The sequence below is a fragment of the Delphinus delphis genome, chromosome 14 (genome assembly GCF_949987515.2).
Source record: "Delphinus delphis chromosome 14, mDelDel1.2, whole genome shotgun sequence".
NCBI lineage: Eukaryota > Metazoa > Chordata > Mammalia > Artiodactyla > Delphinidae > Delphinus > Delphinus delphis.
The window spans coordinates 72,964,057-72,988,218 of NC_082696.1; the positions used below are offsets into that span (position 1 = coordinate 72,964,057).

General features: G+C 36.1%; 1 long non-coding RNA gene across 1 annotated transcript; it reads left to right on the forward strand.

Annotated features, from left to right (window-relative positions):
- Nucleotides 1–2,141: 2,141 nt before the first annotated feature.
- Nucleotides 2,142–20,714, forward strand: LOC132437376 (uncharacterized). Its single transcript, XR_009522018.1, has 5 exons — nucleotides 2,142–2,363; nucleotides 13,303–13,422; nucleotides 14,446–15,228; nucleotides 16,937–17,104; nucleotides 20,621–20,714. It is a non-coding gene; the product is annotated as an uncharacterized lncRNA (long non-coding RNA).
- The last annotated feature ends 3,448 nt before the right edge of the window (nucleotides 20,715–24,162 follow it).

The following is a 24,162-nucleotide window of genomic DNA, read 5'->3' on the forward strand; positions in this document are numbered from 1 at the left end:
GTCTCCATAGGATCTGATGAAGTAGCATTCCCAGGCTACAGGGTCTAAGGCAATCATCCTTTCTCTTGAAACATGGCTTGGCAGTAGGTAAACTTAATAGGAGAGAGTAACTGATTGGGTTGTGATACAGTGAAACAGAGGAAGGAGTCAAAGATGTCTTCCATGTTTGCATGGTTCTGGGATGCGTCGACTACTGATTTGTCTCTCCCCCCACTCCTTCTTGGTCAAGTCCACCATAGTTGAATCTTTAGTGATGTTGGTTCATCCTTGAAAACTTCATGGTAAGTTAAAAAATTTTTGATCATGAAGAACTGGATGTAAGTCCTGGATCTGCAAATGGCTAGCTTTGTGACCTTCAGAATGTTAACTATTGCTCTGATCCTCGAGTTTTTTCAACCTGGAATATAGCAATAACCATTTTCCTTGTCTTCATTTCAGCTCCCTCCTGTCCCTGTCCCTCTTTTGCAAGCTTGTCTGTATAAAATACATACTTGCTTTTATCCTTTGCTTGCTTATCATTTTTCAATAAGTCCTTCTGCCCACTAGACAAACTCTAAATTCTTTGACAAGGCATACCAAACCTCCATGAACTGGCCCCTATCTACTGCTATAGTTTTCATCTCCTGATGTTCCTTACCCGCACTTTGTGCTCTAACAATATAGAACTACTTGCATTTCCCCAGATGAGACCATGTCTCACTGTCTTCTACCTGCAAACCTTTGTATATGCTGCTCCCTCTGGCTTGTTCTTCCACTTGAAGCTCCTGCTTCCCTTACATTCGGGTTTGTGATTTCAGCCAGAACTGTTTTAAGCACTCGGAAAACCTTCTCTTGCTTTTTGTTAGGTTATACCCATTTATGTTTTCTTAAACACACAGGGAAAAAAAAAATCCAAGATAGGCTTTTTACAGTGAAAAGAAGCAGTCTAGACTTGTCTTTTGAGAAAAAGGAAATATTCCATAAGGTTCAAACTCTTATATTCTATGATTAGCGAAACATAATACTTTAACTAAATTTATTTGTGATGTATATCTCTATCAGCAACCTCAAGAGGAAGAGGGTCTGGTCCTCTGACTGAAGATAGACCTGGGACAAAGATATTCTTTTCTAAATTTAATTAATTAACTAATTTCTTACTTTATATTGGTTTTTTTAAATTTAATTTTTATTTTATATTGGAGCATAGTTGATTTACAATGTTGTGTCAGTTTCAAGTGTACAGCAAAGTGATTCAGTTATACATATACATATATTCCTTCTTTTTCAGATTCCTTTACCATAGAGGTTAGTACAGAAAATGGAATAGAGTTCTCTGTGCTATACAGTAGGTCCTTGTTGATGATCTATTTTATATATAGTAGTGTGTATACGTTAATCCCAAACTCCTAATTTACATTAAGCGGTTTTGTAGTTAATGGTTTACAGGTCTTCCCTCCATTATAAACTGTAATGAACTTCAAGATATTAAACACGATCTTTCCATCTTTGGAACCCCAGTGCCTAGCTCATGCTGGTTCATTATAAATATTTTATTTTAATTTATCTCCAGAATAGAGTCAGATTCAGACTTGACTAATATGTTTACTAGACACAGAATACTAGGCACTTTGATATGTTATTTTATAAACTCTCCATTCATTGTATAATTTTCATTTCATAGCTACAGAAACTGATTCATTAGAATATAAGTTACACAGTGTCAGATAATAAGAACAGGGCCAGAAATTCAACCGAGGCCTCTCTGAATCAATGAGTTTTGTTGTTTTTACTATATTATAGTCTGGCTTTATTATTGAAAAAAGCTACTCACAGAAATACTTAATGACCTTACCTCTAAAAGGAAGAAAACATAATTAACAGTTCCAAGTATCCCTCTCATTTTCCTACTAAATTTGAAACAAAAAGCAGTGATTGGAGGTTACAGGAACAGTGTGAGGGAAGACAAGAATGTTGAAGTTCATCTTCAGGAAAAAAAAAAAAAACAAGGACAGATGCTTAATATTTCATGTCTTATAGGATATCAAAAACTATAAGCCAGACACTATGACAATAAGATAGTAAAAATCTTAATAAATTTTGTAGACAGCCCACATTTATTCATTTTGCTATCAACTTTTTATTTCTCCACAGTGATTCACATTTAAGCCCTTAAAACATGAAAAGAAAGTGGTCTCTTGGGAGAACAAGAAGAAAGAATGGAGTCAGAGATATTACATCTTTCCATTTCAACGGCCAGGCATGGAGGAGAGCAATCTTTTGGGATTGAGTCACTTACATGGAGGAGGAGAGAAGGAAATGAGTCATCACAGTCTGTGAAACAGAAAGAAAAGAAAGAAAAGGAACCAAGGAATAACAAGGCTCATGTGAGTTAATAGGTTGTGCCCCTGGAAAATTACTGACGATCGTCAAGCCTGAATTCCCTCTTTTTTAAAGTGGGAATAATTGCTCTTACTTCACAGCGTTTCCTTGATGTTAAATTATGTAGATAACATGGGTATTGCATATAGAATTATTTCTATCACATAATAACCCAGAACTGAATTGTACTGGGTGCTTCAATAAATATTAGTTCCCTTCTCCCCAGTAAATGCTCATTTTTTGATCTGCCTACCTTTGGTGGTGATATTCACTTATTTTAAAGCTCAAGTCTTTGTGGAGTCTTGTGATTTTATCTCTCTTTCAAAGGAAACACAGAGACAGATAATATACTGCCTTGGTGGATTTGTAGCTATATGACTTCTTCTCAAGACCCCATATACCTCCATATCCCTCAAGATTCTTAGGAATGAAATATAATTCTTTAGGAGGTACACAGACCAGTCTCTCTCTTTGGCAAGGCCAGTGCAAGGGTAGAAATGGAAGCTTACATACCTTATATCTAACTATCTAAAATTCATAAACACCAACAATCAGTTATAAGAATTATGTTCTATCTTCATGCCTTGATAAAATATCTTCATAATAAAAAAATTTTAAATGCACTAACCAGTGATTTTATATGATTAAAACTAAGGACAATGTTAAAAACTACTGAATTTACTTTTTATTGCACATGTCTGCATGTTTTGTTGATGAGGTACTGATGTTTGGATGAGTAATTAAAGAAAAGAGGTGTAATTCATAGTTTATTATATGTTTGTTCCATAAAATTTATTTTTATTGCCTTCATTTCAACAAAATCGCTAATTATGTTGGTAAAAATCAAGATTTCTATATAATTTATGTTCTGTTCTATTGATAGTAATGCCTAATTAGGCAATCGTTACTAAGTCTGTGAAGTTTTTTGATAGTTTTTTTGATGAGCTTCTGTTTTTAGAAAGTTTCCTTTGTTGAAACAGAAGCAGCTAGATTTCTCAATGAAATTCTTTTTTTTTTTTAAGGTGATTTTAAAAAAACATAAACTTTGTTTGTTTGTTTGTTTTTGGTTGTGTTGGGTCTTTGTTGCTGCGCGGGCTTTCTCTAGTTGTGGTGAGCAGGGGCTACTGTTCGTTGCGGTGCATGGGCTTCTCATTGCGGTGGCTTCTCTTGTTGCGGAGCACGGGCTCTAGGCACATGGGCTTCAGTAGTTGTGGCATGTGGGCACAGTACTTGTGGCTCGCGGGCTCTAAAGCACAGGCTAAGTAGTTGTGGCGCACGGGCTTAGTTACTCCGTAGCATGTGGGATCTTCCTGGACCAGGGCTCTAACCCATGTCCCCTGCACTGGCAGGCAGATTCTTAACGACTTTGCCACCAGGGAAGTCCCCTCTCAATGAATTTCTTAAAACCACACTTAAATTTGAAATAAACAAAGGATTTTAGATGTCGTGTTCAGTCTTGATAATGGGATCATAGATGCTAAACTATTGGCAAGCAGAAAATATTACAAGATATTTTGATTGCATCATAGAATTTTCTACAACTTTACTTTGATTTTCATAAACTCTTAAAGCAGTGTCTCCATTTATATATAAGAAGTATCACACTTCAAATATATTGTCTAGATTATATATATGTACATAAAATATATGTACAAATACATACATAAAATTTTAGAGTAATGTGAATTATCTAGTATTGCAGACTGTTTCTCAGCTGCCCTTTTTAAAATCATGATAATTTGTGAGTACCTCTGGAGCGACAAATTAAAACACAAAACTAAATGGATGCTGGTTTCTTATGCAAGAAAGAGCATTCTCACTGTTAATAAGGAAGGCTTTGACAAGTTAGTGAACTTGTCTTGTCTTTTATTGAGACATCTGCTGAAGTCTTCTTCCCATTCTGAAGCAACATTGGTATCTGAAGTTTTCTGTGACACAACCCACAAACTTTCAGCTCTCGTTCTGGCACAGTTACTAGCCCGAATTGTGTTAGTTGTGGGTCAGAGTGTACCAGCCATAGTGCTGGATCCTGAGTGACAGAGACACTCATGGGCATCTCAGTAAATTTATTTTGCATGTGCTTGTGATATGTGGGGCCTTCTACAGTACAGATCCTAAGGACAGGGATCCCTGTAAGGAAGAGTGTTGTAATTTTCACAAAGTGGTCAGAGTAGCTCATGGAGAAGGTAATGGAGCAAAAAATTACAAATAGGTAGAGTGAGCCATGTGACTATAAGAGGGGAGAACATTCCAGACTGAGGGACTAGCCAGAGCAAAAGCTGTTGGGCTGGAAGTGCAGCAGGTGTGTTGATGTATTAGCATGCATGTCAGTATGGCTGAATCAAGAGGAGAGTGAGTAAAGAGGAGCGTGGTAGGAGACAGGAGGCCCCTGGAGTATTCAAATCAGAGGGTCAACATGGTTTTATTTATGTGCCAGACCACAGCAGCCAGAGTCATCTTTTTAAAGCACAACTCTCTCCCACTTCTTCTCCCACCTTCAGTCATTCCCTACTACCTAGAAAAGTAAAAGTTCATTCTCCCTAGGCTACCTCTTAGCAATTTCCACACTCTAGATACAATCTATCACCTGCTGTTAATAATCCCAAAGCACTATTTGACTTTTTTAAATTAATTTATTTATTTTTGGCTGCGTTGGGTGTTCGTTGCTGCATGTGGGCTTTCTCTAGTCACGGTGCATGGGCTTCTCATTGCGTTGGCTTCTCTTGTTGTGGAGCATGGGCTCTAGGCACGTGGCCTTCAGTAGTGTTGTGCGGGCTCAGTAGTTGCAGCTCACAGGCTCTAGAGTGCAGGCTCAGTAGTTGTGGTGCATGGGCTTAGTTGTTCTGCAATATGTGGGATCTTCCCAGACCCGGGCTCGAACCCATGTGCCCTGCATTGGCAGGCAGATTCTTAACCACTGTGCCACCGGGGAAGCCCTTGACATTTTTTTTTTTAATTTGTTCTTTCCTAAATATTCTCAAGTCTTTTGTCCCTGTGACTCTGCTCAAGACCTCTCTCCACTTAAAACATCCCACCTCTGTCTTTATTGATGTCTTTCTGCAAACCTCACCTCCTCCATGGCAGTAGTCTCTGAAACTCTCAGCCAGAAACAATCCCCACCATCCAGAGAGCTTGGCATTTGCATCCCTTATAGCAGTTAACATCTTCTACCCTTTGTCAGGATTATTATGCTCATGACTCAGCTCTTTTACTATTGAGTCAAGAATGCTACTTTATTTATCTTTGGATTTCTCTCATACGTTGCACTTAATATATTCTCATAATTGTTCTTGAGTAAATGAATGAATGAAAAGTCTTCTCTTCAGTTTACCTCAATATGAAGACAAGATAATAGTTAATGCTGTAGAATGCAGGTAACAGTCCCTTTAGAGTCATGATTCTAGACCAAGATCCCAAATATGAAGTCTTTTTTGAGTTTCTAAGAATGTGTTTTGAAGTGTGGAAGATAACTGTTTATAGAATTGAGAAAGCTATAAATAGGAATCGGTTTTTCAAATAATCTCCTGTTCAGCATTTGGCATACTATAATAAATATAATGCTAAAAAAGATCTCAATCCAAAGCAAACTTACAGGTAACTTTCACAAAACACTATCTTGCATTAGCAAATTCTAAAAACGCATTAATTATACATTTATAATGGAGTTAGATCTTTGAAAGAAGTTTTTCCCATGGCTTTTTAGTGGATCTTATTGTTTTCAGTATGAATTGCTTTTCTATACAACTGTATAAAAATAATACAATTTAATTAATTATTTTGTATGTTCAGCACAGTGTTAGGTTTATAACTCCATTTTGTTACATTAAGACATTTAATATGACAAAAATTTCATTTTTGAAATTTCGCATCATAGTGCTTATTCCTTTAAAGATAATTTGCCCTAGACACCATAAACTTGTATAACACTATTAATGAAAAAACCCAATATTATGCAGAGTTAGTTCAATAAAGTCGAGTGCTTGGAAAACTCAAGACCAGTAGTTATTTAACATATTGAGAGATGATAACTAAATGGCATCCATAGTGATGGAGAGTTTGTTTCTGGTGAAGAATAAAGTGCACAATTCAAATTATAAGAGAAATGCCACAAAAGAACAAGGTTATAAAAAGACAAACTGTCTTTGAAAGAGCAAAGAGAAGGAGAAAGAGCAAATAGAGTGTCAAAATAATGAAATAGTTTTCAGGGGCAGCAATATCCACTTCCACCAAACTGAAAACTTTCTGCCAAATGCGGCAAGATACTGTTAGCATTTTATTCTTTTTCTGTCTAGATGGTTTAAATTCCTTTGGGTGTATTAGTTGCCTAAAACAATATTTCAAATGAGAAGTATTTGTCTTCCAACATTCAGTTCAACATTAACACACTTAGAAGCAGAAGTAGCGCTTTCACTTGCGTGTGGTTATTGTAAAAGCTGAGAGAAAGTAGCATAACTGGACATAATAATACAGACCAGGTCATCAACCGTTGTTCAATCTATTACTAGTCTATTAAGACAGTCCTGAGTCATGGTATACTGTAATTATTTTTCCCACCTAGTTGCCAATGATCTGTATATTCTCTCTTGTCTCTTCCCCTTGTTTTCTTCCCAAAGTGGTTTCAGGCTTTTTAACTGATCTCCTTTCCTTGGGGTCCTGATTCTCCATTAATATTTTCCATTTGGAACTGCAGGTCGATGCAGGTTGCAAGTCACTCTCAACATGTGAGCTCCTTAAACCCAAACTGAAGAAGTTGGATTACCTCATTGCTTTATTGGCCTGGTACTTGGAAATCTAGGTTTCCACATAAAAATCTCAGAATGGTGAATAGTGGGGTATGGGGGAAGTGGAAGGTTAGATGGTGGATTTAATCCTCACATCAAAAAAGGCAAATCCACTTTATTCGAGCACATTTTGGAACTTCACTTATGATTTTCTTTTTATTTTAATTCCACCACTAAAAACTGCTGAAAACCCACAATTTTCTTGAAAGTTTAAATTTAGTTTACATTTATCTTCTTTATGAATTAGCATACAAAACTGATGTGTGATGGAAACACACTTTGTTAAGGTAGAAAAACCAAAGGCCATAATAAAGAACCATTTTCAATATAAACAAAGAATAAGTCTTGTAAACTGTTTTCTACTTGTTCTAAATATTTTATTTCATAAAAAGTTTCCATGGTCAAATTAACTTAGAAACTGCTGTAAATCTCTTAGAGATTTACAGTGTACATTAATTGATTAAAGACACTGGTAAGTCTTTTATATTTTGTTCAACACAGTTTTCCCCAGTTTTATTAGATGACAGATGACAGACCTTCCTTTTAGCATAATATCTGTTACTCATTTATGGAAACATGCAGCCATAGGGAAATGGAAGTGAACCAGAAAGAAGATACTTCATTTTCCACTGTCTCTGTAGCCAGTACTTGGTGAAATAATCCAGAACATTAGTGAACTTTACATTCCCTTATTTTTTGACACCGATATCTTGGATTCCTGCTACAGCACCCATGCCAAATATTGCCTGACATACTGACACAGAAGTTTTCAATATTGGTAAAAGATGACTTAATGCAGAATACATTACACAGGACTGTAGAAAGAATAAATAATGGCGAGTTTCTTTTCACGTCATGTCTTTTTAATAATAGGAATGGAATCCATTCACAGATAGGAAAAATACTTAATTGCCATAGAAATGATGTATGTTCATTAATAAAAGAAAGTGAGCTAAAGGCTTCAAATAAGAAAATTCCATTAATTAGTGGTTTCACAAAGTATTGATTTGTCTTATCAACTTAAAATAATACAAACTTTTAGCTATTAGTCTAACTGCATGCTATTTTAATCAAGCTTGTTTCTTGCATATGTGGTATTGCAATAGCATTATTTTTATATAAACTAGCATAAAATATTATGGTTGTGAATTGAATTAATCTATTTTAGCAAAAGAGGTAGAAATAAATCAATTACCATACCAAGAAGTCACAAATTGTATTCTTGGTGATCAACTATTTTATATGTTAGTAATATGGAACCAAACAAGGATAAATGAGTTATGTACACAAAAGCCTGAAATGTAATAGGGTCTCAGAATTGATAGCTCTTCTTCTACCTTCTACTGCTTCCTGAAATAGAAGCTTTCTTGGGCACATTACTTAAGAATTTAGAGTCCATGATTCTTTTTGTTGTTGTTTTTGTTTTTTCATGATTTTTTATTTTTTAAGGGGTCCTAATTCTAACTCTCTGCTAACCTCATATAACTCTTGTGAGGATTAACTGATAATTCAGTAAAAAAAAAAAAAAAAAATTCTCTCACCTCATGCAATGAAGACTGAAATTTGGGAAATTGAAAAAATGAGGTCTGGGGGGAATAAAGATTATATATCAACTGTACACATTTTATTTAGTGTAAAATTTAATCTATATTTATTTTTCAGTCTTTGATTTTAGGTCAAAGCTTTTCCTTTAGCTAAGGGTCTACTCTGGCATTCAGACTCTTCTGTACATAGAAAACACTCACAGGCATGAGGTCAGTGAAAATGTTGGAGTAGGGATATCTGGGGACTGTCCTTCCGCAGAAAATTCCTAAAAATTTATCAAAAACTGTGAAGATTAACCTTATTGAAATGCAGAAAGATAGTCAAATGTTTACATCAACTAAAAGGATGCATAGGAGGAGAAAGGCTACTGAAACAGCTTAGATCTTAGCAGCATATTAGCTAACCTAGATCCACCCCTTCCCTTAGGCATCAGTGGTCTTGGAGATGACAGCCTGTTCCTAGTGTGGGCACAGAGTAGATATGGTTTCCAGGGAATTGTGTTATCTGTTTTTATCTGACTGGGGTTTTCCTGAAGGACTCCTGCGTGGAGTTTCCCTTTGTTTTGCCTAACTTGGAACTCTTTCAGGGCTGAACAGCCTGGAATGAAAAATAACAGTTGGGGTAAACAATTGATATACCAAAAACCTGGGAGGAAAAGCTGAGTAGTGAGGTTTTGGTGGGGGGAAGAAGGACTTTGAAAAATTACCACATAAGCAGAGGAAACTACAAAGCTACATAAATGCTCAGGATAGGACACATATTCAGAAAAGACCTGAGGAGGCCACAAGCTTTCAAATGTAGCCAACTTTTAGGCTCAGGGCAAGCTGGAAGTGTAAACTAAGACAAAGCTGTAAACAGCCAGGGAAAGGGTTGAAAGAAAGCCACAGCCCAGAGCAAATCTGAAAAGACTTGCTGAGTGATTTTTTTTCATTATTTGCTTTATTGTTTACACATCATAATAGTCAAAATGTCCATTTTTCAACAAAAAAATTATGAAGCATGCAATGAAACAAATATGGCCCATACACAGAAAAAAAAAAGAATTGAACAAGAACTATCTCGAGAAAGCACAGATATTGGACTTACTAGACAAGACTTTAAATCAACTCTCTTAAATATTCTCAAGAAGTTAAAGGACACAATACAAAATAAATAAAGGAAACAGGAAAATAATGGCTCAGCAAACAAAGAATATCAACAAAGAGAACCTGTGAAAAGGAATCAAATATAAATCATGGAGCAGAAAAATACAATAGTTGAAATTAAAAAACCCACTGGAGGGGTTTAACAGCAGATTTGAGCAGACAGATGAAAGAATCAGCAAAGTTAATAACAGGGCAAATGAAATTATCCAGTTAGAGGAGCAGAAAGCTCTTCCAAAGCATTCAAGTTAGTTTTCAATATAAGCAACACTCTCTATTTGCACTTTGATTTTATGAGCTTGCATAGAATTTAGTTAAAATATTTAATTGTATATTAATATATGTTAACAAACATATTTATAGAGACATGTCACAGGAGTAAATAGTTTGGAGAAGAAACTCAAGTAATTTGCACTAAGTAGCTCAGCTGTCAGTAGCAGAGGGATGTGAGTACATAGCGAACATGCTACTACCAAGAATATCTGGGTACCATGGGCATCTATCACTATATTACTACAGAGAGAATCAAGACAGTGGATAATTCAGGGAGTCGGTTGAAAGCTTCAACTGTGATTTGTATAGTGAGCTTTGGTTTACAAAACATTTTCTCATCAACTCTGGGAACTTTATTTATGCAAAGACCTTGTCTACATCATTCAGAACTGAGTCCACAGTGCCTAAAAATAGTACGTGGCACATAATCAGTTCTCAATAAATATCTGTGACCAAGAAAGGACTCAACAATGGAGGGGTAATATAGGGGGTTGGGGAGTGGGAGGTACAAGCTATTGGGTGTAAGATAAGCTTAAGGATATATGGTACAACACGGGGAACATAGCCAATATTTTGTAAAAACTGTAAATGGAAAGAAATCTTTGAAATTGTAGAAAAGAACTTAAAAAAAGAAGACTCAACAAACGTGTTTTCTTCATTTAATAAGAGAGGATAAAATGTATGTGAGGGCTTCCCTGGTGGCGCAGTGGTTGGGAGTCCGCCTGCCCATGCAGGGCACACGGGTTCGTGCCCCGGTCCGGGAAGATCCCACATGCCGCGGAGCGGCTGGGCCCGTGAGCCATGGCCGCTGAGCCTGCGCGTCCGGAACCTGTGCTCCGCAACGGGAGAGGCCCCAACAGTGAGAGGCCCGCGTACCGCAAAAAAAAAAAAAAAAAAAAGTATGTGAAAGTGTTTGAAAATATATACACTCTATATAATAGGCTTCATAATAACATATTTCTTTTTAATTTTGCAGCCCATATCTTCCTGTAGTATATACTTGATTTAGAACATGAACTTTCAATCAGCAGTCATTTGAAACTGTCTTATAAAGAGTTACACAGTTCTCTAAGAAAACCACAAGACAGAATGAATGGCACTTTTCATTATTTTGTAAGTTGGATTACGGGGCCAACAATTTACAAGGCAATAATAAAATGAAAAGATTTAAGTAGAGCTTATGTACTCTCATATACTTGTGTGTGCCAACTTGCTTTTGAATCTTAGCTTTGCTTTACAAGCAATTCCGTTAAGCCTGAAAACTGTCAAATGCGATGGGTGTGAGTATGTATGCCCTAGCTTACCAGAGGCTAAGTGATATACTTATTTTTAAAGATAGTTTCCATTCTTATCCTTGCTTTCCACTACTTAAATCTTTCTTTAAAAATGCCTGTTTTTCTTGAAAATTTGCTTGTGTGGTCTGACTAAGTGTAAACTCTCTTTGGGGCAAGAGAGGGAGGAAGAACAAAAGGACTTCAGCTCTTTCCAAGTAAGGAAAGCATATGCTGTGTATGACCTTTTTTTGGTTTTCCTTTAGCACTTGATTATGACAGTTTAATAAACAATATTGAAGGAATATTACCGTGAACACCCGTATATCCACCACCTGGATTTGGCCATTACCATTTTACTTTTTCTGGCTTTATTACATATTTATCCATCTATCCGTTTCTCTACCCATCCATCAATCCTTCTTATTTTTTTGGACACATTTCAAATGCAGGCATCCTTTAACTCCCCTAAAATACATCAGCGTGCGTGTAATTATTGAGAGTAGGATATTTGCTTACATTTTTTCTTTTGATTTGAAATTTACATTCAATGAAATGTACAAAATTTTTTTAAATTAATTAGTTTATTTTTGACTGCATTGGGTCTTTGTTGCTGCACGCGGGCTTTCTCTAGTTGTGGCGAGCGGGGGCTACTCTTCATTATGGTGCGTGGGCTTCTCATTGCTGTGTATGCCCTTTATTTTAATGAATTAAGAACAGGCATTTGATGCTCCCTCAGCATTTTAAAAGTCATCCGTACCTATCCTGGAGGCAGCGTGGATAGTGGAAACATCAGGAGCCCTAGGACCAAAAAATATTGATTCCAGTAGAAACATGGCCACTTTTTTGGCGGCGTGATCTTAAACAAGTCCTACTACCGAGCCTGGCCTTGCTTTCCTTATTAGTCAATGTGAAAAATAATAATACCCATGAGAAAGCAGTAGTAAAACAGTCTGATAGCTTTAGAAGATACTATTAGTTACTATGAAGTTCTCAAATATAAACATGAGGAGTATGCTGAGTTCATACACACATATATAATTCTAATTTTAATCGCATTCTTCACTTCCGCAAACTTTAATAGCTTTTGGTATGAAGAAATAGACACGATTTTCCAAGTGCTGATAAGTTAGTTCCCAGTGGTTTCTGCTATGAGCCGTATGAGACTGCTAGCGCTTTATCAGAATCTACCCATATTTTGAGTCGAAAGAGAAAAAAAGAGAGTGAAACACTTTCGTTGAGTCCTTTCTTGGTCACAGATATTTATTGAGAACTGATTATGTGCCAGGTAATTTCTGTGGGCACTTTGGTCTCAGTTATGAATGATGTGGACAAGGTCTTTGCACCCACAAAGTTCACATAGTTGATGAGAAAAGGTTTTGGAAACCAAAGCTCACTATACAAATATTAACCACAACTGAAGTTCTTTCAACTCGAAATATGGGTAGATTCTGAAAATAAGGAGCTAGCAATCTTATATATGGTTCGTAGCAAAATCCACTGCTAAACTGATCTACTCACCAGTTCCCCAGAGGTGGGGCAAATCCCTGAGGCTTCGGCTAGCTTTCACTTTTAGTTGTAGTTTTCTGCAAAAATCCTCAGCCTACATTCAGGTCCTGGACTCACTGCCATGGTCTAAAAACCCCAAATTGCCTAGTTCTGGGATAGAAAACTTTCCATAGACTGATGATCATTATTCTTTTTTCAGTCTTGCTTTGACTACCAACTTTGTCACCATCGTCTTCCATTATGGCTGCAGCAATTCACACACAAACAATTATAAAAATGCAGTGGGTTATTCAACCATCTGTGTACAAACTGTGACTAAAAGATGTTCTCTCTCACAGGAAGACCACGAGTAGAGTCAAGTTTTATGTATGGTTGGCTCTTTAAATATATGTGAGCCTTCGTTTATCAATACTTTCTCCACAGGAGGACAGCTGCCCTCCCTGCTGCCTTGCTAATTCAACTGAGCATGACCCCTTCACATCCCAAAGACACACAGACATCTACACACAGACTTCTCCTGATGCCAAGAAAGAATTTCATAAGGTAACACCTTTTTAAGAAAAAAAAAAAAAAGGCAGAGAAGTGGAATTTTCAGCAAATTATTTGACCTCATTTTCATAGGAATATTTAAAGTCTTTATAGAAGTTGTTTGAGTGATGATCACTTTGAAGAAAGACATCCCAGAACAATCACATTATTAAAATGGACTGTTTTTAGGATGAAATTTAGTAGGGCAGAATAAATGAAAGGAACAGATTTTAGTTAAACAAATACCATATGCTAACACATATATATGGAATCTAAAAAAAAAAAAATGGTTCTGAAAATCCTAGGGGCAGGACAGGAATAAAGATGCAGACATAGAGAATGGACTTGAGGACACAGGGAGGGGGAGGTGTAACTGGGACGAAGTGAGAGAGTGGCATGGACATACATACACTATCAAGTGTAAAATAGATAGCTAGTGGGAAGCAGCCGCATAGCACAGGGAGATCAGCTCAATGCTTTGTGACCCCCTAGAGGGGTGGGATAGGGAGGGTGGGAGGGAGACGCAAGAGGGAGGGGATACGGGGATATAAGTATATGTATAGCTGATTCACTTTGTCATACAGCAGAAACTAACACACCATTGTTGAGCAATTATACTCCAATAAAGATGTTAAAAAATTTTTTTTAAAAAGAACATAATCCAGTATCCATAAATGAAGTACTATTCCATCCAACATCACGGAAATAGTACACGAAGGAGTTTTTACATTCAGAAAACATTCAGACTTTCTATGGTAGCATTTTCCATAGGAATAGATAACAGTGAAACTCAAAAGCATGATTCTACAAAACTCTGATTTGAACATGCAATTGCTTTCCTGTGTGAGGTTTGAGATATGTTACCTCCCTACAACTGAGCATCTGTTTTTATAAACCTAAAATGGCAGACTATAAAATGTCTTGTTACTGAAAGCTTCTTTCAAAATATCATCAGGGAAATTAGCTATTTAAAAGAAACTCCATGTTCCTATAAATACGTTGTTAGAAAGTCCTCAAGCTCTTTCCTGTTTCTTGCAGGAGAAGCAGCAAAGGAACAAGACAGCTCGAGCCAGACGACTCATTACACCAAGAGCACATAAGACACACAGATCAAAGAGAATCTTAACCTCTTCCAATGCTTTCTACAATACTCTCTTGCTTTGTGAAACTTAACTCCTTTGGCTTTCTGAAGGATTCTTCAGTAGACGATTTATTCAAAGAAAAATGGGTATGTTTCCAAAACAAAGATACGGAGATAAGGACACTTCAAATAAGATGGAGCCCAGGGGCAACTCAAACCTTATCCCACACCTACTTTTATTCTGCGAGGGAATAAAAATGTGGGCAAAGACAAGAAGTTCATCAAAGGACAACACTGACCTTGAATTTCTACCAAAGAAGATGATCAGGCTTCAAAACCTGAAGAAATTTCACAATCTTAGAGCCATACCTATTTTTTTTTTTTTTTTTTTGGAAATTAAGGATTTCAACTCGAAAAGAGGAAAGAGCTTATCATTGTGGTAGAAGCTAAGTAAATGTATTTTTCACATTTAAAATTCATAAGTAAGACTTTTGTCAAATCAACATACGTCTCGATGAAGAATCACAGGAGAAATGTGAAGAGAAAAAAGGAAAAAAAATTTTTTAAAGTATATGTTTTCTGACATAAGGGCAAACAAAATACAAATGATTGTTTCATATAAGAAGAAAAAGGAAACAATGAAAATGAAGCCTCTTTACTGTGACTGTAAAGCTGAAAAAGACAAATTTGGGGATAGTGAAGAGTAAAGAAGAGTGATGGAATCCAGAGGCCAGTTAATGGTAATGGCACTTATCCTAAAGGAATGTCTGGGAAAATGTTTCCAGTGGAAGCTGGTGCATGGCTGGTCCCCTGATGAAAATGAAAGTAGGGAACCCCAGCCAGCCCAGGTAGGAGCATGAGAGGGAACATTCCGCTGGCCAGGACAGATGATACAAGCTGAGCAGCCACAATCAATGCCAGGTCGGGGACAGTCTGGAGGGAGAGGACGCCAAGGTGGAGTCCGAGCTGGTAGGGAAAAATACCCAAATCTGAGTTAGAAAAGGCAAAACCAGAAAGGTCACTGAGGTACCCCTTACTCTTCAGCTTATGGATATCATGGTGGGACATTAAAATAATACTTCAGAAGTGCGTATTTTGATGATATGACCCAAACGAAATTGGGGGATTTTTAAAAGTTACTTTAAGCAGTTTCTTTATTCAAAGAACATTCACCTAGAGCCTATTCTTTGCTAAATACCAAGCTAGGTTTCAGGAATACAAAGATGAAAAGGAAGTCAGGACAAGAAAGGGTTTCAGTACTCTACTATGTTTAAAATAGATAACCAACAAGGACCTACTGTATAGTACAGGGAACTCTGTTCAATATTCTATAATAACCTAAATGGGAAAAGGATTTGAAAAAAAAAAATAGATACATGTATATGTATAACTGAATCACTTTGCTGTACACCTGAAACTAACACAACATTGTAAATCGACTACAGTCCAATATAAAACAAAATTGTTCTCAATTTTTTAAAAATCAGAAAAGAAGATACAGGACCACTATTATTAGATACCACCAAGAAATCAAGATCAAACTTAAAAATGTCCATTGGATTTGGGAATTAGAAATTGGTGGGTGATTTTAGCAGGAGTACTTTTAGTGAATGGCAGGGGCAGAAAAAAGAATGTAGTGAACTGAAAGATAATTTAGTAGTAGGTTCATGAAAAAAGGAGTAAATGTAAGTTTTCCATGTCCCTGGATGAAAGGAGGAAAGTAGGGTAGAAACTGAGGGGATATAGGGCTCAAATGGGTTTGGTGTTTGTTATTGCTGTATTGTTTTTCAAAAAGAAAATAGTAATTCAAATTGATAGTATTGTTTGATACATTATTTGATTTACCATAGTACTAGAGTAATGATAATTTAGGCTGGGGGAAGACCCTAAAGATGATGCACTTTTCACATTTTACAGATGAAGAGCTGAGGACCTGAAGTATAGCCAATATTTTATAATAACTATAAATGGAGTATAATCTATAAAGATTTTGAATCACTATGTTGTACACCTGAAATCAATATGATATTGTAAATCAACTATACCTCAACTGAAAAAAAAAAAACTTAGGACCTGGAAGTTGTGATTTTCTAGTCATTCATTTTAAAACCTATACCAGCAGACATCATCTGGGAATATGTGACATTATGAGGGAATAAAAAATGCGATGATAATTTAGGATTCCTTTCCTTCCTTCCTGTCTTCCTATCTTCCATTTCCTCCCAAAATTTGAAATATCTTCCTAATGCTACCCATTCTATATAAAGTATATTATTGAAGCTAATATCAAGATAAATTAAGGTGAAAATATATAAACCATAAGTTTTAATATAGCCATGGATTTAAGCCATATAATTAAGTGAAAAGTGCATTTTGGAATGATCTTATTGTTACATTTTACTTTGCTTTTGTGTACCTGACATTCACATATAACTCTTCTTATAAAAGGTAACTTGTTTTAAAGCTGGGCTTCCCTGGTGGCGCAGTGGTTGAGAGTCCGCCTGCCGGTGTAGGGGACACGGGTTCGTGCCCTGGTCCAGGAAGATCCACATGCCGCGGAGCGCCTAGGTCCGTGAGCCATGGCTGCTGAGCCTGCACGTCTGGAGCAAAAAAAAGGTAACTTGTTTTAAAACTAAAACAAACAAAAACTGGACACTCTTCCTGTACAAATTCTTAGCAATAATTTTTAAAGAAAACTGGACACTCTTCCTATACAAATTCTTAGCAATAATTTTTAAAGTATTGTCATTAGAAACTATAGATCTTATACCTGGATTCTCTTCATTTAAAGTGTCAATAAAAGTACTAGTAAGCTGTAAGAATCCCTTAACCCTATACCAAATAGTAGACATTTTGTAGTGCTGAAAGCGTTAGCATTAAACATATTTAGTGCTTAAAAGCAGGCATTATGTGAAACTAGAAAAAAAAAACAGGATTTAAAAACCTTATGTGACCTTCTGCTCTAATTGAGCCAAAATACATAAATTAGCGCACCATTGAACTTGTAGGAGGAAATGGCCTATTAGGTCACTTAGTATTTCCCTTACTAAATTTAAACAGTGCCCTACAGCATATTTTTTAACACTGTAAGTCTAGTTTTGAAAGTTTCACGTGATAATACTTTTCACCACATCCTTAAAAAGCTATTAATCTAGTTGAGCTTCATAGGAAGTCACTAATAATGTTGAACTAGAAGCTTTCCTTTCTTCACGTGATTCCATCAGCTTCCTTGCCAGGTATCCAGGTATCCATCTCCAGAACTCTTCTACTTCCCTTCTTTTTTTTTTTTTTTTTCTGAGTGTTTGAGTTGTATGGAATCCACCTGAAGGAAAATTGCAAAAATGGCAGAACTTTGTCACTAATGAACTTCCTCTTCCTGCTTCTTCCCCAAGTTTAGACAATGACGATGAAATGTTGCCCCTTGTACTTGACATTATCTTGCCCTTGTCAACTACAAATTGGCACTTGTCATTGGCACTTGCCATCTACCTCTACAGGGATTAAATCATGTGCTGCTGTATCTCTAATTTTCACCACCCCCTGAAAGGGGTTCAGGGTGGAGAGCAGAAATGAGGCGCTCTGTGCTCTGAGAAAACTGGCAGAACAGGTTTTCAGATAGCTAGGTATTTTCAGGAGCTGATTTTATGGGCCCAATTCTTGTATCTCCTCATATCTAGAAAAGCACTAAAACTCTTCATGGTGAGTGCTAGTATCAAGATATTATATTGAATATCACGAGGAGCAGTATATGAATGCTCCTCGTGACTAGCAGAAACCTTCTGCAAAACAAATATGTGCTTGATTGCATGTACTCTCCCTTCACCAAAATCACATATATACTGACCTTCCCCTCTACCTCTTTGGAACAGTTTCTCAGAGCTATGTGAAATGCTGCAGTCCTCATTTTGCCCCAAATAAAACTTAACTCGCAACTCTCACGTTGCGCAGTTTTTAAGTCGACACCCTTTCCTTTCTTCTAACTGTAGTGTCCCCTGAAAAAAGGCTATGGGAGTTTAAAATTGTATTTACCATCCCTGAGAGATGGAATTTTTGTTGTTGTTGTTAGCCATATGCTTTCAGAAGCCTATGGGGAAAGCAGGGACTCTATTACTGCAGCTTGTTTAGAATAGATACAAAATGCCAAACTGATAATTATCCGAAGTGAATTTAGTCTCTTAATGCCTTTAGAGAGCAGAGACATACTTTGGGGCTTATACCTTGTGAGTGATAAGTCATTAATTTTTATTCTAATTGACGACTGAGGTAGTCATTCTGAAAGACAATGGAAAGATGATTTTGGAAATTTGGGTCAACAATTGCATAAGTGATATTTAAAACACACTGATATATACGCATACATGTGTATATATGTGTGTATATATATAAAATATACATGCATGCATATATGGGCCTTTGTGTGCTAGGGCTGACTTATACCTGCCCAGGGGTTCAGATTGTTGAATTTTCAGGAATTTTGTGAAGCAGGTAAACACACGCATGATTAACTATTAAATTATATAAGCTAACAAATAAATTATATTAAAACAAAGGTAAGCAATTCTAAATATTCATAGTTCCCTAATTTTTTTTTTTACTACATTTTGGTATTATCAGTGCTCTAGAGATTATTTATATTTACTGCCTCCATATGGTGGAAACCCTATAAACTAGTGAAAACCTGAGCATTTCTTCCCAACACTGTGTTCAGTGAATTCATGGTGCTCGCTTGAAATCAGCAAATGCTACAAAGCAGGGCCCTTCAGCCCAACCAAAAGCTGCTTGTTACACATTTACTATCACACTACTGTTAACAAATTTATAAAATAACTGTATTTTAAAAACGCTAAACATATAGTTAAAGAACAGGGAAGACATGGAATATCTAGCCACAGTTTTATCTGTTGTATAATGTCATTTTTGCATGTTCATTTTGATACCACTATACATTTAGCTGAATTCCATTATTGATTTATTTTAATAATATTCTTCATACTATAATAATTGTGATAGGACATAAAATTTAAAAAATAAAATGAGAAAAATTAAAAATATAATCAGGCTTCCCTGGTGGCACAGTGGTTGAGAGTCCGCCTGCCGATGCAGGGGACACGGGTTCGTGCTCCGGTCCGGGAAGATCCCACATGCCACGGAGCGGCTGGGCCCGTGAGCCATGGCCACTGGGCCTGCGTGTCTGGAGCCTGTGCTCCGCAATGGGAGAGGCCACAACAGTGAGAGGCCTGCGTACCGCAAAAAAAAAAAAAAAAAAAAAAAAAAAAAAAAAATATATATATATATATATATATATATATGATCAAAGTAATGTTAATTATTAGAAGCAAAGTTATGGATGTCACTTTGTAACTTGAATAGGTTAATTCTTGTAAGTACTGATCTGGTTCCAAATTTTCTAGAAGCAAAATAAAAGTGGAACTCAGTTAATTATATTGTGCTCTTTATCTGAAGAGGCATTTATTTTTATTGCCACTGAATACAGAGGTAACACATTATATGGGCCATTCTGAAATGGGTATTAAATAATATTTTTTTAATGTTGTAAGTCTCTAGGGGCATTAAATTAAAACCTATAGGCTCCAAATATGTTTTTTGAATCAACAAATTCATGAGCAGTGAAATCAATTTTTTTTCTGATCACCCTTTATGTAAACCCAAGGTGTAACTTTTTAACAAATTGAAGGAATTTCTCTGACAGGGTTAGAGCTTAGAAAACAGAGAGAAGTGTTGATTTTTCGACAATATTTATAATCTTCTGTGTGCTACAGACTTCAATATTTTATGAAACAGATTTATTCCTGGCTTGTGAAACCTAAAACATAAAGCGAGAGATTTTTCACTATTCTCATTTTTACTATTCTCTTAAATGATAAAATTAAGTCCTAATCTCAATGACTTGCTCAAAGACACATAGCAAATAGGTGGGGATGTCTGAATTGCACCCATCCAGTCTGGCATTAAATGTCTGTTACATGTTATCAGGAGCTCAGTCTCAATCCAGAAGCCACATTATGTTTGCCAACTGGAAAGATATCCATGGGCTTAAGATATCAAGTACAAAAGAAGCCAGATTGACACTTTTTGACAGAAAACTTTGTGTACTAACTTATTTTTTCACAGATGGGTAAGCCAAACTTCCTATGCAAGGAGGTGGCCTACAGCTGTATTTTAGAAAAAAAAAAAGACAGACATTTCTCTATACAACGAGGCAAACTGTCCCAGAGGCCATGCAATAGAAAGCTCACAGACCAAGGTAAGATTCTTAAATTACACACACACACACACACACACACACACACACACACACACACACACACACACACACACACACACACACCCGTCAAGAGCATAGATGTTGTAAAATGTAGAAAAATATTGGGTCAATATTTGCAGATTCACAGGTTTGTTGTTATGATGCCACAACATTTTCTGTTTGTGTCTCCAGAATAAACTCATCTGTATGCCCTTATACACTCTCCAGCTACTTTATGAAGGCAACGTAATCTTAATACCAAAACTGTGTCTGGGGAATGTACAAAAATTAAACTACAAACCAACCTCACTATGAAAAAAGGCAGTTTTTAAAATAAAATGCAGCCAAATAGCAATGTCATGAAATAATATTTTAAATAATGTTATTCTAGTAGTTCAAGGGGAGTTCATTATTAGAAATCTATCAGCATAATTTATGAAGTCAAAAAAAAGAAAAATATCCATAAACCACAACAAAAGATGTTGCAAAGGCCTTCAATAAATTCACTGAGAACTGTAACATTCTAGAGCATATGCAGAAGAAAACCACTTAAGTATGATAAAAATTTAGTGTGGCCCAAATCATATATGTGTTTAATTTATTCCCAAAGTTGATTTCATGTTCAGAAAAATAATATAAAAGAAGTCTGAAATACTTTCATGTTCAAGTGTCAAGAAAAATATCACAGGAAATTAAGATATAAGTGCTTCACAAGATCCAGATTTGAAAATGAAATGTGAAATCTGGAAATATTACTGTAAATGTCTCTTTTTGGTGTGCATGGAGAAAATATTATTCTGGGAAACCATGAAAGCCACCTGACTTAAATTACAGAATATTTTATATCTGAAGTAGCAGTTCTGTGAACTTTTCCTTTGTATCTCAATTTTTGCTCAAGATAAATCTCAGCATAAGATTACTTTTGATACCTAAATATAAGATATGACACCATAAAACTCCTAGAAGAGAACACAGGCAAAACACTCTCTGACATAAATTGTAGCAATATTTTTTAGATCAGTCTCCCAAGGCAAAAGAAATAAAAGCAAAGATAAACAAATGGGACTTAATCAAACTTAAAAGCTTTTGCACAGGAAAGGAAACCGTCAACAAAACAAAAAGACAACCTACGGAATGGGAGAGGATATTTGCAAACGATGCAACCAACAAGGGATTATTATCCAAAATATACAAACAGCTCATACAACTCAATATCAAAAAAACAAACACCCCAATCAAAAATGGGCAGAAGACCTAAATAGACATTTCTCCAAAGAAGACATACAGATGGCCAACAGGAACATGAAAAGATGCTTAACATCACTGATTATTAGAGAAGTGCAAATCAAAACCACAATGAGGTATCACTTCACTCTGGTCAGAATGGCTATAATCAAAATGTCTACAAATAATAAATGCTGGAGAGGGTGTGGAGAAAAGGAAACCCTCCTACACTGTTGGTGGGAATGTAAATTGGTGCAGCCACTATGGAAAACAGTATGGAAGTTCCTTAAAAAAATAAAAATAGAGCTACCATATAATCCAGCAATCCAGGATATATATCCAGAAAAAAATGAAGACTCTAATTCAAAAAGATACATGCACCCTAGTATCATAGCAACATTACTTACAATAGCCAAGACATGGAAACAACCCAAGTGCCCATCAACAGACGCTCGGCTTAAGAAGATGTGATATATATATATATATATATATATATATATACACACACACACACATACATACATATACACACACACACAATGGAGTATTACTCCCATAAAAAAGAATGAAGGGTTTCCATTTGCAGCAACATGGATGGACCTAGGGAATATTAATGCTCAATGAAATAAGTTAGACAGAAAAGACAAAAATCATATGATATCAATTATACGTGGCTAAAAAATAATACAAATGTATCTATATACAAAACAGAAACAGACTCACAGACATAGAAAACAAACTTATGGTTACCAAAGGGGAAAGGGAAGGCAGGGAGGGACAAATTAGGAGTATGGGGTTAAGAGATACATACTACTATACATAAAATAGATAAGCAACAAGGATTTACTGTATGGCATAGGGAATTATACACAATATCTTGTAATAACTTACAATGGAATATAATCTGCAAAAGAAAATCACTACGCTGTACACCTAAAACTAACACAATACTGTCAATCAACTATATTTCAATTAAAAAAATATTACTTTTGATTTTAATCAGGAATTCCAGCTACCCAGCAGCTGCTGCATCCATATGTGCTACTTCTGTGTTTATGCTAAAGTCACCTGCATCAGAACTCAGCACCTTTCAAGTTGCGCTAAGAATCCAGTCTCACACTATCAGTTCTAAGCAGTGTACAATTTACTGAAGATTTCACATGGGAGACGGGGGATGACCTTAATATTGTATATTCCTCAGCAAAGTATGTGATCAACCCCTGTCATTTCTCAGAAGTGTTCTTTTGGTGGTGTGGCACCAGGATAAAAGTCCTTTGATTTGCATTTCCCTGTTGATTAGGAATGCTGAGCACCTTCTTAATGTGCCTGTTGGCCATCTGCACATCCTCTTTGGATATCTTGATACTGGTAGATTTGTGCTTTCTTCCTTTTTCTTCATCAAATTAATTAATGTTTTGTACACTTGATATTCTGAATGATACTTTTTAAAGAATTAGTATTTTATTATCTTCTTATAAAGAGAAGCAAACATGTTACCTTGAACTTGTAGAGGATATGTTCTAGCAAACCTATTACCTTGAACTTGTAGAGGATAGATCTTCTGCTTTTCTCTTAGTTTTAGGATGAATCCCTTAGTCCTGACACGTTTTGTTCCTACAATGTAATCACGATGGGACTTAAATAGAAAGTCACGGTTTAAGGCCCTCTAACAATGCAGGACTCAACCCCAAACTCCAGTCTTTATTCTGCCTTTTCAGCCTTTTTTAAAAAAAATTTTATTTTATACTGGAGCATAGTTGATTAACAATGTTGTGTAAGTTTCAGGTGTACAGCAAAGTGATTCAGTTATACATATACATGTATCTATTCTTTTTCAGATTCTTTTTCCATTTAGGTTATTACAGAGTATTGCTTTTCACTGGGTTCCTTGAAGTTCCCTCCATTCCCACAAATACACTTACAGTTCAGCCAAGGCTTTCATGGAAATTAAGATGCAGACGTCGAGGTCTCCTATTCTGTGGCTGTTTCCTGTTTTGCATATTCCACCTCTATTTCTGGTTTTACTGGAAGCTCTAAAATCCATTCTCAGACAGCTTAAGCCAGAAAACCGTGGCTCTCTTTTTGAGTTCTAGCCAAACTACGCTACATGGGCAATGGACTCTGCTCAGGAGTAAAGCTCTACAAATGTGAGTTCACTCAGTACAGTTCTTTTCTTTCAGAAGTA